The sequence below is a fragment of the Amphiprion ocellaris genome, chromosome 3, assembly GCF_022539595.1.
Source record: "Amphiprion ocellaris isolate individual 3 ecotype Okinawa chromosome 3, ASM2253959v1, whole genome shotgun sequence".
NCBI classification, from domain to species: domain Eukaryota; kingdom Metazoa; phylum Chordata; class Actinopteri; family Pomacentridae; genus Amphiprion; species Amphiprion ocellaris.
In genome coordinates, this window is record NC_072768.1 from 36007910 (window position 1) to 36026379 (window position 18470).

The following is an 18470-nucleotide window of genomic DNA, read 5'->3' on the forward strand; positions in this document are numbered from 1 at the left end:
ATGCAATGTGCTCCAACTGAAACTTGAATTAGAAGTAAATCCTTCCATTTGAAAGGATTTAGTTGCATTAATAACCTCATAACATTCAAATTTTTATTCCAGTCTTGGTTGAAAATAGAATCTCTGCATTGATTCAGGTAAAAACTGAACTTCACAGCATGTTGGAGCAAAACAACCAGATGAAAACTGTGAAGGTGTTGGATTGTCAGACCGTAATGTTGCAGCTCAAAGCAGCTTTTCTATCTCAGTTCATTCTGACATTAAGCTATGAATCAACACAGCAGATGGTGATCCATGCTGTGGAAGTCTCACATCTCCTGATTTAATGGAGCTGCTTTGCACTTTTTACACTGTTTATTCACCAACACTTTATTTAATAAAAGTCCCATCTAGTTTTTATGAGGAATGTGATGTTTTAATTTCTCTGTGAATAACTGCAGTCTAATGTAACAGCTGGAGTTGTAACATCTGTCCTGATATTGATCATGAAGTATTGATGAGAATACTTATGGTTAGCAGTCATTCCTGAAGTTTTACATTAAAATCTTTACTTGTGTTGTGAACTTTGGTAAGAAGCAGAAACGTTAGCGTTGCCATGGATATATGAGTGTTAAATTCTGTCCATGTTTCATTTTGGGAAATTCAGTCCAGTTCCAGAATGTGGAGGAATTTAGTCTCAATCACAGACAACAAATATTATCTGAAAGTCGGGTTATTGTTTATCAGCACAATACAAAAAGATTCATGTTAGACATATTCCAGTTAAGATTCTAGAATATTATGATTTATGTAAATTTACCTCAATAATATGAATGTTCAGGTTAAGATTGTGCAGTGATATTTATTATGTAAGTTTAGCTGATTAAAGTTTATGACTCTGCACTACAATATTATTTATTATTTAGATTTACATAATTATAATATTTAGGGTCAGACCCTACAGTATTGAGATTAAGAAATTAAATATTCTATAAAATGTAAATACACTGAACTCAATTGGATATATTTAAGTGAGACTCTACAATATTATTTGACACAAATCTATCTAAATCTAAATTTCAATCATTTTTACTCCAAACATTTATTGGACTGATTGAAATATTAAAATCACTCCTTTCTAATCCTCTGCTGTACGTTCAAACCTGAGGCCTTAAATAGAAACACACAAGTATCTGATTGAAGGAACTTCTGCAGAGTCCTGGTTCCAGAACATGATGATAGAATTATAGACAAACTTTAACAAAAGCTGCCTGAGAGTTTACAGGTTTTTATGTTGGATTTCTTCAGTAATTTAATGAGCGTTATCAGCAAAAATCAAGTATTCATTTGATGAACTTCATTTCCTAAAACATCCAGAATTGGAGCTCATATCTTTGGCAGCTGTAAAGTTTCTGCTCCTTCAAAGTTCACAACACAGTGAATGAATTCCTAAAATACTCAATGCTGGAGAGCATTTGTGATGCTGAAGCAGTGACCAGTTTTTCTGTTTCTTCTCTGGAGATGCACAATGAGGGACGTCTGCAGAGACTGAGAAAGAGTCTCACCACATCCTGACATGAGGAAAAAGACTTTATTGAAGACTGCAATGAGAAAAACTATCAGACAGCAGACGGCTGCATTCAAGGTGAGCTCTGAACATCTGATCTGGAACAGGAATTCAATAACGGCAGCATGAGCTTCATTTCAGTCTGTAGCTGCTGAATTCATGGATGAATCATCTGGCACTAGAGAGGAAGACCATCAAACATCCACGTCAGCTGATGGAGGTCCAAGAGTCTCACCCAACAAACAACCTACAGAGTGAAGACCTCAAATCTGATTGGACGGCCTCCTATTCAGCCACGTGTGAACAAATGCCTCTAAGTTGATTTGTTTTCTAAAATAAATCTAGTTTGAGTCCTAATCTATGCCTGAGTGTTTGCTTCTTTACACCGCTGTTAACAGTTTAGGCTGTTAGATTGTTCCAGATAAGACAAGTACAAGATTCTTCAGAGCCGTTCTACCACGAGCCTGACAGGAAGAACTCCAACAGCTACTGAATGTTCCTGTGGTCCCCTCAAGGCTACAGGAGGAGCCCTACGAGGACGAGCTGGTCCACCTGATGGCGGCCAGTCGCTGCGGTTCAAAGCCAACACCGACTACGTGGACTTCTACTGGACCACACGGAGGCCTTCAAACTGGACCAACAAGTTCAGCGACTCCCCGACTCGTGGGTCTGAGGACGCCGCCGAGCCTCGGTCCAGCCGGCCTCCTGTCTGTGGGTGTTTGAGTGCTGAGAGGTTTATGGATCCATGTGAACGTTCTGTGTTGAAACAGCAGCTTTGGACTCAGTAACGCCGGGAAAAACCAAGAGCTCCTTTATTTGTGACTTCCACTAAAAAAAAACTGATGAAAATAAGTTTGCCAGGGTTCTGACTGATAACAGATTATTAAATAATGAAAATAATCGTTTAAATATTCCTTTAAACAATCCTTTTAGGTCTACATTTCCTTTACACTGACTTCTTGGTATATGTACAAGTATTTTGGGTGGAATATACCATTAAGCCCAATGTTCAAGGGTTCTTCTGGGAATATACCATTAAACCAACCTTTTAGGTAAATGTTCCAGGATGTTGGGTAGAATATACCATCAGATCAACCTTTTAGGTCTACATTGGAAGAATTTAGAGTAGAATATTACTCCAAACCATCCTTTTGGTCTACATTTAAGGTGGAATACTCCTTTACACCAAGATTTTCTGGTCTACATTGAAGGATTTTAGGTGGAATATTCCTTTGAACAAACTTTTTAAGTTTCTGTTCCAGGATGCTGGGTGGAATATACCATCAGACCAACCTCCAAGGTCTATAGTAGTGAATTTTAGGTGGAATATACCATTAAACTCACCTTTTAGGTCTACATTGGAGGATTTTAGGTGGAATTTTCTTCCAAACCATCTTATAGTCTACATTTAAGGATGTTTAGGATGGTATATTCTTCCAAACCAACTTCTCAGGTCTACATTTCAGGTGGAATATTCCTTCATACTAACTTTTTTGGTCGACATGAAGAATTTTTTCTAAACCACCCTTTGGGGTCTATATTTGAGGTTTTAGGTGGAATATTCCTTTTAACCAGCCCCTCGGGTCTCTCTGAGGATTTTGGATTGAATACTCGGTTAAACCAACATTTTAGGTGCATGTCCAAGGATTTTTGGTGGAATGTTCCTTTAAGGTGGATGTTTGAGGACCTTGTAGGTGGAATACTTCCTGAAACCAACCTTTTAGGTCAACATTCAAAGATTTAAGGTGGAATATTCTTTTAAATCAACCTAAATTTCATGTTTTGATCATTATCAAGTGAGAAACCTCAATCCAGACTCCTCATAATGACGTTTGAGACTTATGCTGCTGTTGGGAACCCGTATAGTTCAACAGGTTAAGCAGGTGATCCATGTCCAGGGCTGGTCCTTGATGCAGCAGCCCTTTGCTGCATGTCTTCCCCCAACACTTCTCCCCTGTTTCCTGTCTCTATCTCCCTGTGCCTAAATAAAAGCCGAAAAGGCCAAAAAAATAACTTTAAAAGAAAGAGATTTCTGCTGCTGTTATTTGTTTAGTCCAGACTAAATGACAGAAATCCACAACTGTAATTTTATTTAAGGACTCGGTTATTAAATGTCAAAACAATCCATGTGACTCTAAAAACTCAACAGCTTTACAAACTCTAAGATTAAACTCTCCACAAGGATCCAAAATAAGTTTACTTCTACATGAGAGCTTTAATTATTATTCATCTACTTCCTGAAAAGTTTGGTCAATAAAAAAGACAAAAACTGTTATTTTCAGCTGAACTAAAGACAGACTTTGTGATTTTTCTGCTCACATGTTGTGTTGTTGTAAACTTCCTCTTTCAAATAAATAGCTGCCTAACCCCCTGGAAACCAGCGTTTGTCCTGTTTTTGTGTTGCTCCTCGGCGACCCTAGACAGCCGGGTCCTAATGTTTTTTGAGCAACACACCATACTATGACGTTTTTACAATCATGGTTCTACTATGGAACCAGTTTGACTTGTTCAGGTGTTCTTTGTGTGAAAACTCAGAGATTTCAGGTATCAGAAGGTGGTTTTCAACTTTATTTGTTAACTTTCTGCTTCAACTTTAAACTAAATTTCCTTCACTAACCCCGCCCTCTGGACTTCCAGGAAGCTGTGTTCCTATTGGCTGTCCAGGTGGCTGCTTGGTGTTATCAGGAACACCTGAGCAGCTCAGTGTTATCAGGAACACCTGAGCAGCTCAGTGTCTTCCTGCTTTATTTAGCTGCAGACAAACATTTCCTCTGTTTCTCTCTGAAATATTTTCTCTGTAATTTGTAATAATTGTATTTTAAAAATTTTGTTTAATATCATACTTACATGTTATGTATCGTGTTTAATTTTCTAATTCAATATTTTGGCAGTTTAATGTCAGTTAATTGTATTAAATGTTTAATTTCATTAAACTGCCAAAATATTGAATTAGAAAATTAAACACGATACATAACATGTAAGTATGATATTAAACAAAATTTTTAAAATACAATTATTACAAATTACAGAGAAAATATTTCAGATAATTAAACATTTAAAAAAAAAAACACGTTTTAAACAAGAATGATATTAAACATTTAAAAAAAATACTTTTTAAACAAGAATGATATTAAACAATGAATTGATATCTGAGTGAATAGCTCAGGGGATAAGAAGACAGACTACCAACTGGAAGGTTGCAGGTTCAAGACCTGCCACTGGCCTTTTCTTTCTTTGTCAGGATTTTGATAAAAATTTAAGAAGGGTCTGGTCTTATATGACATTGATAAACACTCTTTATTCTTCTACCTCAGAATAAGATCTGCATGTAAAGCCTATGGGGTTCCCTGGGGATCGGAACTGAAGGATCACCCCATTTCTAAGCTGTTACTAGATGCCCCCAAAAGGATAGTGTCTTTTTTTTTATGATCAATTGCTGAAACAAAGTGTGGTGCCCTCTGTGGGGATGAAAACATGGGAACAAGACATTTCAACAGACGCATTTAAACCAGACTGGCAATTAATTTGGTGCAATATCGAAAGAGCTTCCAAAAATTCTAATCATCGCTATATACATCTGAAGTATTGCCATAGAGCATATTTAACTCCATTGGTGAGGCATAGAATGGGGGCAGCACCTGATCCCTACTGCCCTTACTGTCTCCCGGGAACTTTAGGCTCCTTTATTCATGTTGTATGGGAATGCCCAGCAATTCAGGAGCTCTGGATGAAGGTGGTGAACTGCCTTAGTACATTAACAGGAGTCCCTCTACCAATGGATCCCGTGGTACACGTTTTGGATGATGACTCTCAAATATTGCTTCATGGAAAGATGCGTAAAATCTGGCTGGCAGGTCTCACGGGGGCCAAAAAGATCATTGCTCAAAGATGGAAAACTAATGATGTATCATTCACTCACTGGCGTCACTGTTTTCTGGACATTGCTTATATGGAATTATCTGCTGCAAGGATTAACAATGCAGCATCTAATACAACTGAACTGTGATCACAACTGATAGAAGATCTTGGAAAAATACTCTCAGAATGAAGTGTTATGTAACTGCCATTTATATGTTTTGCGATAATGTAGTTGCATGACATGTATATGTACTGTAGCTTGTTGATGGCAGGGGGATAAAGGGAGGGAGGATGGGGAGTTGGGTCAGAACGTGTGATGTTAAGAAAGTTACAGAAGATCACCAGTTATGGTTACATTGTACTGTTCAGTGTACATGCTTTAATTATACTGTGATTTTCTCAATAAAAAATTGATGATTTAAAAAAAAAAAAAAAAAGAAAAAGAAGGGTCTGGTGTTGAACCAGCAACCTGCAGCTCTAAAGGCAAATCCTTAACTCACTGAGCTACAGATCAGAGAGAAATAAATAAATTTGTCGTCCTACTATGGAACCAATTTGACATGTTCACGCGTTCTTGGTGTGAAAACTCAGAGATTTCAGGTATCAGAAGAAGGTTTTCAACTCTCTTTGTTAACTTTCTGCTTCAACTTTAAAATAAATTTCCTTCACTAACCCAGCCCTCTGGACTTCCAGGAAGCTGTGTTCCTATTGGCTGTCCAGGTGGCTGCTTGGTGTTATCAGGAACACCTGAGCAGCTCAGTGTCTTCCTGCTTTATTTAGCTGCAGACAAACATTTCCTCTGCTTCTCTTCACCACAGAACCGGGTTTGGTTCCGTTGCTTTAGTTTGTTCTTTAAGGCGTTGGCTTGCAGCTTCCAGCAGTAAAATCGTCTTTAATGTGTTTCTTGGTGTGTTTTAGGGCTTTGTACTGGATAGTTGTCTTGGTAAATGTGGTTCTTTAGCCACAGTTAGCACATGGTGCTAATGTGTGCAGTGATTAGTGGATTTGGTGCAGGTGAGTTGTGTCTTTATCTTGGCTGTAGTGAGTCTTCAGAGGTTTCTGGTCAGACACATTCTGTATTCTTGTTTGTGAACCAGCGTTGGTTGTCCAGAAGGTAAGAGTTCCTGTCCTGATTCTCTGTTCTCAGAGGTTCTCTGGTAGGCTGCAGGAGACTTTAGCGTTTGGGTTGTGCTAGTTTGGTTTTTGTATGGTTTCATTTGGACGACTATCTTGAGGCCCCTCCATGTGGTTTAGTGAGGTTTTCTGGAACAGTTCTACAAAGCAACCTGCAGCAGAAGAGACTTTGAGAGTTTTTAGGAAGTTCTGGAGACCAGACTTTAGAGCAGCAGAAACATTTGTCAGCAGTTTGAGCAGGAGAAGGTGATCTTCAGAGTAGAAATGAGACAGAAACCTTCTTGACCCGTGTGGTGAGGTCCTGTACCAAGAGTTTGAGCAGGTTGTGAAGAGTCTGTAGTTCTTTGGTCTGAAAGCACAAGAAGAGTCGACTCATTAAAGGAGAAAACAGGAGATATTGTTGGTTCTTCTGTTGCTCTGCAGTTTCCTTAGACTGAATATCAAGTTTATATTTTAAATGATTTCCCATGTGAGCCCAAGAAGACTTCAATAAACTCCCTCCATCCCCTGGACACAACATATTTTATCACCATGTTAAATCTTTCTTTAAAATGTTTCTGAGTTTTAATCATAGTTTTAGTAGTTTTTTCTCTTTGCTTGTTTAGTTTTGTCATCTGTGTGAAAGGTGCTAAACAAATAAAGTTGAATTGATAAACTGAATAATTGACTAACTCATGATTGTGACAAAAGAATTATTTTCACTGTGATTTAAGGGTTTGTTTCATTTTTAAGTTTGGGGTTAAAATCTTGACAGAAAAAAAAGATTAAAGAAATAAACTACATTAAAAAAAGCAATTACATCAAAGGAAAAAATATTTAATACAATAAAACTTTTCAAAAGAAAATTAAACATTAAATACAGTTAAATGATATTAAACAGACAAAATATTTAATTGGATAATTAAACAGAAGATGCAAAACATGTAATTATGAAATTAAGCAATATTTTTTAAACAAAAATATTAAACATTAAAGATGAAATATTTGAGATAATGAAACATTTTAAAAATACAATTAAAAAAGAATATTAAACATTTAAAAAAAATAAAACATTTAATTAGATTATTGAACCTTTAAAAAGCCAAAAGATTTAATTAAAAAATTAAATGTTTAATTAGAAAATTAAATCTTAAAGACAATAAAACTTTAAATAGGAATTAAACAGAAAATACAATGAAACATTTAAAAAGAAAATTAAACATTAAAGGGTGTTAAAACATTTAAAAAGAAAAACCTTTAAGATTTAATCGAAAAACTAAACATTGGGAAAGAAAAGGAAATTTTTCAAACAAGCCGATAAAACATTTGAAAAAAAAAAAACAAACATTAAAAAGACAAAACATTTCTAAATCAAATCAGACATTAGAAAAGAATAAAAGGTGAGAAAAGAGCAAAACTAAACATTGAAGAAGAATCAAACTAAAGACAAAACATTTGAAAAGACACCAGTTAAACTTTACAAGATCAAATTAAACAGAAGAAACAATAAAACGATCAAAAAGAGCAAAAACAGATAAAGGTCTTCAAGCGTTTTCTAGTCTGAAATGAAAACATCAAGTTGTTTCTTCAAACATTTCCTTTTTCTATGTTCTTGGTTTGATTGTGGACAGATTTACTCAGAACTCATTTCAGAAAACTGCTTTCCAGATAAAGTCTATTAGTAGTTGAAGGCATTGATCAAACTAATGTTACCTTCTGATCTCCACAAACTTTACTGTTCAGTGAAGAGAATCAAAGTTTGTTGAGGATTTCTAAAAAACCCACAGGTGAAGGTCTGACAAGAACTCAGATGGATGATCTAAATGTGAAATCAAGACTCATGGTGACAAGTTGTAAGGCTTCTGTTAACCAGAAAGTTCAGACTAACAGAGAAGTACAGAGAAACTTTTAAAATTGCAGTCCTCAGACTTTCTGAAGGTTCAAACTAAAAGAGAACTACTCAAGAACTTTAGGATTTCAGTCCTCAGACTGTCTGAAGGTTCAAACTAACAGAGAACTACTCAAGAACTTTTAAGATTTCAGTCCTCAGACTGTGGAAAGATTCAAACTAACAGAGAACTACTCAGGAACTTAGAAGATATCAGTCCTTGGGCTGTCTGAAATTTAAATCTAACAGAGAACTACTGTGGGACTTAGAAAATTTCAGCCCTCAGACTGTGTGAAAGCTCAGGTCCTGAGGACTCGGGAGGTGTGGAGGCTTTGGAAAGTCTTGGAACTGAAGGTTCAACCCTCCAGCACAAAGGCTGAAGTCCAACCTCCTGAGAAAAACGGTCGAGTCGAGACTCGAGTTAAAAAAAAAAACTCGAAAATGACAAAAAATAGATGATAAATGTGCAAAAAAAAGAAGAATTAGTATCTGAGCGAGTAGCTCAGGAGGATAAGAGGATAGACTACCAACTGGAAGGTCGCAGGTTCAAGACCCACCACCGGCCTTTTTCTTTCTTTGTCTTTGTCAGGATTTTGAGAAAATTTAAGAAGTGTCTGGTCTTGAACCAGCGACCTGCAGCTCCATAGGCAAATCCTTAACTCACTGAGCTACAGATCAGATAAAAAGAAATAAATTCGTCGTCCCTTTGGCATCGTAGTTCCTGAAGTGACCACATGGGCAGAGCCAAGGCGGAGTCTGGGTGGAGTTAGGGCGGAGAGTAGGCGGGGAGGTGGGTGGCGGCCTCCCCCCTCTACTCCCCCACCTCCCTCCACCGCCCACCACACCTTCCCCCGCCCGACGAGTTCCTCGAGTCTCCACGAGTTCTTCCAGTCTCCACAGGTCTTCCCGAGTTTCTGGAGTTTCCACGAGGTCAGAGGCAGAACAAGTTGTCATGAAGAGGTGTTGAAGTCGGTCAGCATGGACTGACTTTTTACAGCGACTAGAAGGACGACGACTAGAAGAGCAGGTCTTTAACCACCATCCATAAAATCCATGGAGTCGCTCCAGAGAAATGAAAGAAGGTCAACTTTTATCAACCTCCATCCAGATGTTCAACTTCATATCTTTACTTTGACATTTTTAGCACCACAAACCTTTAGTATCACACTTTATTATCACTTATTAGGACTTTAATGGAATCCACCAGCAGATTTAGTTTTTGTTGAGAAATTTTATTCTTGTCATCGTGGGACTGCAGTATTTAAAACTGTTCCTTCTATTTGACCTCATGTTTATTAGTTTTAGTGGAGAAATTTATTTTAGTTGTCGATTAGTCTCTTAAAAACCATATAATAAATTGGATTAGTCAAGAGGTTTAAATTTCTTACTTTGTCATCTTTTAAATATGACAAAAAATATAAAAATAAAGTGTCCTGAGACAATTTGACCTGTAATTGGCGTTATATAAATAAAATTGAATTAAATTAAATTAAATTAAATTGTATGTATCTTGTAATGTTGGAGTAATTCAGCCATATATGTTGGAAAATACATTTTCTTTGTCCATTAATCTGTTGATTGTTTTCTCCAGTAATTCATTTCTTGTTTTGGTTTATAAAATGTCAAACCCAAATATATTCAGTTTACTGTCATAAAAACCAAAAAGATTTACATTCATGATGCAGGAATCAGACAGCTTTTCACTTTTTATCTTAGTTTAGTCAGAAAGATAGTTGATAATGTGTAAATTGTTGCAGCTTGTGAGCCGTAAAATGTTTTAATCTTTGAGGCCGAGTGTCAAAAAACATTTAGAAAGCAACATCAACAAAACACTCAACAAAGATTTGAACATCATTAAAGGGAAATCCAACTTTTGCATGACAATGTCTAATTAAAGGACATTTATTTCCAGCGTAAATGTGTGATATTCATCCTCTGGAGCTTTCTCTTCACATCATCTTCCACCTGGACTGGTTTGGTCGGGAGCATGTGCAACAAACATTTGAAAAACTGCACTTTAACATCAATGAATGACACTGAAGTTTAATCTCTACATAAATGAGACTGAGTCTGGATGTGCTGCTCTGTCATTAACTCCTAAGTTCAGGGAAAGTTCAAACAAAAGAGGACAGTTCAGATCAGACTTGAGAATGAGCTTATTTTGAACAAACATCTCAGACTTTCTGAGCTTCAGCACCTCTAGCAAGATATTTTAACAACAAGCAACTCAAGAGATCCAGAGAGAGAGAGAGTTAGCTTTAGCTGAGCCAAAGAACATGTGGGACGCTAACCTAGCAAACATTTCAGAATTTTCTCTGTGAATTCAGAGAAATAATTTACTATTTAATGACAGAGCTACACATCTTAACTCAGTCTCATTAAAACAGACTCTAATTCAGTGTCATCCATCCATGTTAAAGTGCAGTTACCCAAAATGTTTGTTGCATGAGCTCCAACAAAACCTGTCCAGGTAGAAGGCCACTTTGACAAACAGGAAGTGGACGATTCCAAGCAGATTTATAGAAGGGGGAACCGGACTGTACTAAGTGTTGTCCAGTATAGAGGGGTGTTTTGTTTTAAGGCTGATAATGATTATTAGTGAGACATTTGGAGTAGATATTCATTTGCAGTAAATGAAAATATTTAAAATCTTGGAGTTAAACTTAGAAGAACACAAACTCTAACAGAAAACTTTGTTGATACGTTTTTGTTTTGTTTACAGATGTTAAGTTAAAGGAGTTTTATTTGTGACGTATAACCAATCAAATCACTCCAGAAGACAGAGCGACCACAGGTAGATAAAGGTTCAGAGCCAAAGTAGCACCATTTTTAAATGTATTTATGACCGTAAATCAGTAAAAAATAAAATACTGATAATCAGTAAATTAGTCAGCCCACAATTTCTACAATTCTACAATGTATGTCTCTTTCCTTTGACTTGTTATTTGTACAATATACGATGTATATTTTCTACTATACTACTACGTTTGTTTCCTCCTCCTCTGTTGTTTTCTGGATTGTACTCAGCTTCATGCCTTCGTCCATCCAGCCTCCGTTGACTCGTCCCGCCTGCCGTCTCTGGAGCTGAAGCTGGATTGGAACAGACCAAAGTACAGTCCAATCACGATGCCAGCTGCCTCTCAAAAGGCTCCTTCATCTGGCAGGTGGCGGCACTTCTTCTGAGGGGAAGCTGAGCTGGTCCAGCAGAACTTTGGAGATGTGTTCCAGTGGTTGGTGGATGTGTGGGGAGATAGAGAGGGACCTTTGAATTGTTCACAAAGGAAAACAGGGAACCCATTGGTAGTTTTAGTTTAGGGTGCTACTGCGGTGTGTTTTTGGGTTTTAAGAGGTGAACAGGAAGAGTTTTTTTTCATATTGATTATCATTTACTTTGTTCCTGGTTGGAATGCCCATCAATGTCAACATGAAGTTCACTTTTAGTTCTGTTTATTTATTTGTATTTTACTAACACCCATTTGCTTTTAACCCCATCACATGTTGTGTTGTTGTGAACTTACTCGTTCAAATAAATATTCGTTTAACCCTCTGGAAACCAGCGTTTGGACTGTTTTTGTATTGCTCCTCACCTACTGACAGCTGTGAACTAAAGGCTATACTGTGACGTTTTTAGAGTGACATGCTATGCTATGACGTTTTTAGAGTGAAATGCTATACGATGATGTTTTTAGAGCAACATGCTATACGATGATGTTTTTAGAGCAACATGCTATACTATGACGTTTTTAGATCGACAGGCTATACTATCACGTTTTTTGGGCCAAAGGCTATACTATGACATTTTTTGAGCCACATGCTATACTATGACGTTTTTAGAGAAACATGCTAAACTATGATGTTTATTGGACGACATGCTATACTATGACGTTTTTATAGCGACATGCTATACTATGACGTTTTTATAGCGACATGCTATACTATGGCGTTTTTAGATTGACATGCTATACTATGACGTTTTTAGATTGACATGCTATACTATGACGTTTTTAGATCAACAGGCTATACTATGACGTTTTTAGAGCAACATGCTATGCTATGACGTTTGTTGGGCGACATACTATACTATGACGTTTTTAGAGCAACATGCTAAACTATGATGTTTGTTGGACGACATGCTATACTATGACGTTTTTTGGGTGACATGCTATACTATGACGTTTGTAGACCGACATGCTATACTATGACGTTTTTTGGACCAAAGGCTATACTATGAAGTTTTTAGAGCAACATGCTATACTATGATTTTATTTGGGCGACATGCTATACTATGACGTTTTTAGAGCGACACGCTATACTATGATGTTTTTTGAGCGACATTCTATACTATGACGTTTTTAGAGTGACATGCTATACTATGACGTTTTTAGAGTGAAATGCTATACGATGATGTTTTTAGAGCAACATGCTATACTATGACGTTTTTAGAACAACATGCTATACTATGACGTTTTTAGAGCAACATGCTATACTATGATGTGTTTAGAGTGACATGCTATACTATGACGTTTTTAGAGTGACATGCTATGCTATGATGTTTTTAGAGTGAAATGCTATACGATGATGTTTTTAGAGCAACATGCTATACGATGATGTTTTTAGAGCAACATGCTATACTATGACGTTTTTAGATCGACAGGCTATACTATCACGTTTTTTGGGCCAAAGGCTATACTATGACGTTTTTAGAGCGACACGCTATACTATGACGTTTTTTGGACCAAAAGCTGTACTATGAAGTTTTTAGATCAACATGCTATACTATGACGTTTTTTGAGCCACATGCTATACTATGACATTTTTAGTGACATGCTATACTATGAAGTTTTTAGAAAGACATGCTATACTATGACGTTTTTTGAGCCACATGCTATACTATGACGTTTTTAGAGCGACACGCTATACTATGACGTTTTTAGAGCGACACGCTATACTATGACGTTTTTAGAGCGACACGCTATACTATGACGTTTTTTGGACCAAAAGCTATACTATGAAGTTTTTAGAGCAACATGCTATACTATGATGTTTTTAGATCAACATGCTACACTATGACATTTTTTGAGCCACATGCTATACTATGATGTTTGTTGGGCGACATGCTATACTATGACGTTTTTAGAGTGACACGCTATACTGTGACGTTTTTAGAGCGACACGCTATACTATGACGTTTTTAGAGCGACGCTATACTATGACGTTTTTAGAGCAACATGCTATACTATGATGTTTTTAGAGCGACACGCTATACTATGACGTTTTTAGAGTGACATGTTATACTATGACATTTTTTGGACCAAAGGCTATACTATGATGTTTTCAGAGCGACATGCTATACTATGACGTTTTTAGAGCGACGCTATACTATGACGTTTTTAGAGCAACATGCTATACTATGATGTTTTTAGAGCAACACGCTATACTATGACGTTTTTAGAGTGACATGTTATACTATGACATTTTTTGGACCAAAGGCTATACTATGATGTTTTCAGAGCGACATGCTATACTATGACGTTTTTTGGGTGACATGCTATACTATGACGTTTTCAGAGCGAAATGCTAAACTATGACGTTTTTTGGACCAAAGGCTATACTATGAAGTTTTTAGAGCAACATGCTATACTATGACGTTTGTTGGGTGACACGCTATACTATAGGCTTTTTTAATTGACATATTACTATGACGGTTTTTGTTTGGTTTAGTTTTTTTTTGTTGTTTAGCAACATACTATAAGAATTTAAACAGTTTGAAAAATTACTATACTTTTACTTGTGTAATGAAATATTATTCTATGGCATTTTTTAGACCACATCTTATACTCTGATGTTTTCTTGAAAAACACACTATTTTCACATTATACTGCACGATGATATTTTTTGAACCACATATCATACATGACAATTTTAGGCAACATCCTATCATTTTACACTTTTTGAATCATATAATAATCAGTTGTTTTTTAGCAACATATAAGAATTTGAACATTTTTAAAAATTACTATACTTTTACTTGTGCAATGAAGTATTATTCTATGGCATTTTTTAGATGACATATTATACACTGATGTTTTCTTGAGTAACATACTATTTTGACAATATACTGCACTATGACATTTTTTGAACCACATATCATACATGACAATTTTAGGCAACATCCTATCATTTTGCACTTTTTGAACCACATAATAATCAGTCGGCTTTTTTTGCCGACATGCTGTACTATGAACTACAGGCCATACTATGTTATTCTTGAAAAGTATACTGTACTTTGACATTTTCTGAACTACATCCTATACTATGGCGTTATACACAGAGTGCTCTGGTTACATGTTGATTTATAATCTAGATTTTTTTCTGTTTTGTTTTTTGATGGGACTACCAGAGACCTGACCGTGAACACCGTTGACACCCACCTGAGGGAGACGCTGCCTAAGATCTCAAGGCTGCTTGGTCGTGGTCTTTCTGGTCCTGCTCCAGAACGCCTTCATCAACTATGTCTTCTTTTGAAGAGGCCCTCAGATGCTTCAATCTCTGACCTTCAGGAGGAACTGCTACTTTCACTCTGTAACGAGACGGCGGTTATTTTAAAGACCCAGCTCCTGGCGGCTTTGAGTGAAAGTTTAACACCCATCAAAATGGAACTACAGACAGTTAAATCTGAGCTGTCGGTCAGTATTTCAAACATCAAGTTCGACCCAGCTGCCCTAAAGCACGCTGTGGGTGAAACAGAAACTTCACTCTCCACATCACCGACGACGTCGTCACACTCCAAAGCAGAGCACCAGTCTGCTGAACTTTTAAAAGTGGACTATAAATGTGAAGACTGTGAGCAGCAGCAGACTGTGAGCAGCGGAACAGATGTGATCAGAAAGAAGTCATTTTCTTTTCTTTCTGGTTGACTTGATGCTGTCAGATGCAGATGTTGGCGCTTATTCTGATCTTTCAGGAGAAAAAGCTGCTTTTCCTTCACAGACTTTTCAGGAAATTATTCTCTCAGGTTTTCTCTGCTATTTATATTTTTATTATCTGTGATTATTTCATTACTTCTTTATTGTAAAATAAAGTTTGAGGCATAAAGACTCATTTAGTTATTTTATTCCTGAAATCTTTGATGTAGCAGAACTAAACTTCCATTTTCCTTCTTGTACTTCTGATACTAGAACTAAACGTATCTTCAACACGGATCATCTGGTTTTCATGAATCAGCAGCAACATCACAACAACAAATGAGACAATTTTCAACAAATTAATGAAACTGATGTCATTTAAAACTATCAGAGTCTGTTTTAGTGTCAAATTAAAGCTGATTACTGACAACTAGAACATTAACGTTACTGTTTTAATCACATTTAAGTTTCCTGAACGTTACATTAATGTCAACCAGCCACAGTTTTATGAACTTAATGAACCACATTACAGGAACAGAACACACTTCAGCTGTTTACATGAAACTCAACACATTAGCTTGATGCTACGTTAGCTTTAATCAGGCTACGACTGAGCAGCTAGCTCGGTTAGCATCGCTAACATTAAAGCTAATATTTACTATCCTAACTTTCTTCTCTGGTCAACACACACTGAAACAAACTCCACCAACATCTGGAGTGCATGGCACACATTACATCTGACACTAAAGCTGCATATAAAGTGCATTAAAAGCGGCAACGATACGAAAATAAACATTTACTTACCGAACTATCAGAGTCCTTTCAGTGTCTGCTGGTAGAATCAGCCGAAGGTAGAAAACTGGTTAAAACAAGCCAACGGGAAACAGGAACAGGAAAACTGTCTGTGGAAAATGTTCTGCTGCTGCACCGATAAATAAACCAACAGTTATTATATCAGAATTAATCCAAACGAGGAGAACAGAGTCTCTGCTGCCTCCTCCATAGGACCTGTCAATCATTCCAGACCGGACTGTCAATCAAGTAGTCCCGCCCCCTGGCTTCGCAAAACTTTAACGCTCTATAAAAAAATCAATATTGATTTATTTTAAGATCGACCACCTGATCTCTCATTTTGACCATGAAATCTCACGAAAAAAAATGTATGTACAGTCCATGCACCGTACTCTGTTTGGCTCCACACTTGCTGATGACCACTTCCGGTCTCAGAAAATGAAAAAAACTGACCTTTTTTCGTTTCTGTCTCTTACTGATTTTACTTTCTTGTTATTCTAAATATAAAACGAAAATCAAAGCATTTTTTAAAAAAAAATCGTATATCGCTTTTTGATCATGAAAAGGAAAAACTCCTTGTATTTCAATTTTAATTTTTGTATTTTAAAACGAAAATCAAATAACCACTGTTTTTTTGTTTTTCAATACCCGTTTCAGAACGGAAAATCCAATTACCAGATAAATACACGGACCGTATTGTCACACCAACATGCACATATTTCTGAAGTTGATTATTTAAGTTACATTAAGTTAATTAGTTTTTCTATTGCAGATTTTCTAAAACTTTAAGTGTAAATACACAGATGAGGCACTGTGTATCTAAAAATGCATCAACAGTACAGAAATCTGAATACTAAATAAAATCAGCGTCAAAATTCTTGTTTTCTTTTGTTAAAATATTAGAGTAAAATGTTTTTCAAAAAAAAGAGATTTTGGATATTTTCTTTTTATTGCTCCATAAATCAGAAAACAATGCTGGCAACAACCAGAAAACAAATCAATTTCCTGCATGTTTTTTGGAGTAAAATCTTCCATTGATCATGTTGTGACTGATAAAAGAACAAACCCCTCCTTGGAACCTAACGGAAGATAGACAGGAATAAAAGTGGAAAGCTTGATGTGTTTAGGAGCAGCTGAACTGAAGAATCCTGAAACAGAGAAGAAGAAAAAAACTTTGCCTTTCAGATATTTTTCTGTAAATTTCCATCTATCTTTTATTAAAAATCACAACACAAACCTTATTTCAGCTTTAGTAGCTGATTACTTACATTAATATAATCATTTTATATTACAAGTTGTCCGATTGTTTTGATTTAACCATAAATATGAGCTACTATCTCATTAAATATGGACTCATTTGCATGGAGGTCCCCTGGAGAAAATGTTGTAAAATAAACACAAGAGGTTTGAAACTGGTTTTAAACAATGTTCAGATTTCTGTTCTGGATTTTGCTGCAAATTTGCGCACATTTAATGAGATAATACCTCATTTGCACATTTGAATATGAAACTTCAGAGGACTTGAAATAAAAAAGATAAGTTCATGTCAGTAATCAGCTGGAGGATTTTATTATGATGTCTGCTGGTTGAATAATTTCATCTTGTTCACCAGGAGTGTTTGACTTTTAAAGAATAATCTGCATAGTTTGTTTTCATAATGCAAGTGACTCTGTGTTGTAAAACACAGACTGTGTTATAAATACAGGGTGAAGTGTTTCTGCTGGTTCCTCTGAACCCTCTGAGTTATATTTACTCTCACTGAGGCACAGAATGAACAAAGAGCCGTTCGCTGCAGGATGTGATTAAAACTTTGTGAGGCACGAAATCCTGTTTGCTCAGTTAACAATCTGAAAGGAAACACAACGGCATTAAGGATCTACATCCAGGATACCTGCTGTCTGACTTGATCAATGACTTATTCATACGCTGGTTTGTTTCTATGTTTGATTTTCTGTAAAGTCAGCAGCTGAATATGATGATGGATCAACCTGAGGACAGTCGCAGGTCAATACAGACTGACAAGTAGCAAAAACTGGTTTAAAATGACTGAATACTTGTTCAAAACAATCAGAAATTGTTGAAAGCTATTCAAACATTGTGCAAATTAACTCAAAAACTGAACAAAATAACAAATAAATGTATCCACAGGGACAAAAATGCTGAAAAATGCTAAAAATGTTTTAAAATTTGTCAGAAGCAATAACAATTTGTCTGAACTTGATAAACACATGTTCAAAGTGACTGAAAAACATCCCAAGTGACAGGAATGGTTTAAAATGACTGAAAACTTGTCCATGATGATTTAATTTTGTCTGTGGCAAAATTTGTCAAGAATGACCAAAGAACTGTTCAAACTGATTGAAAGTTG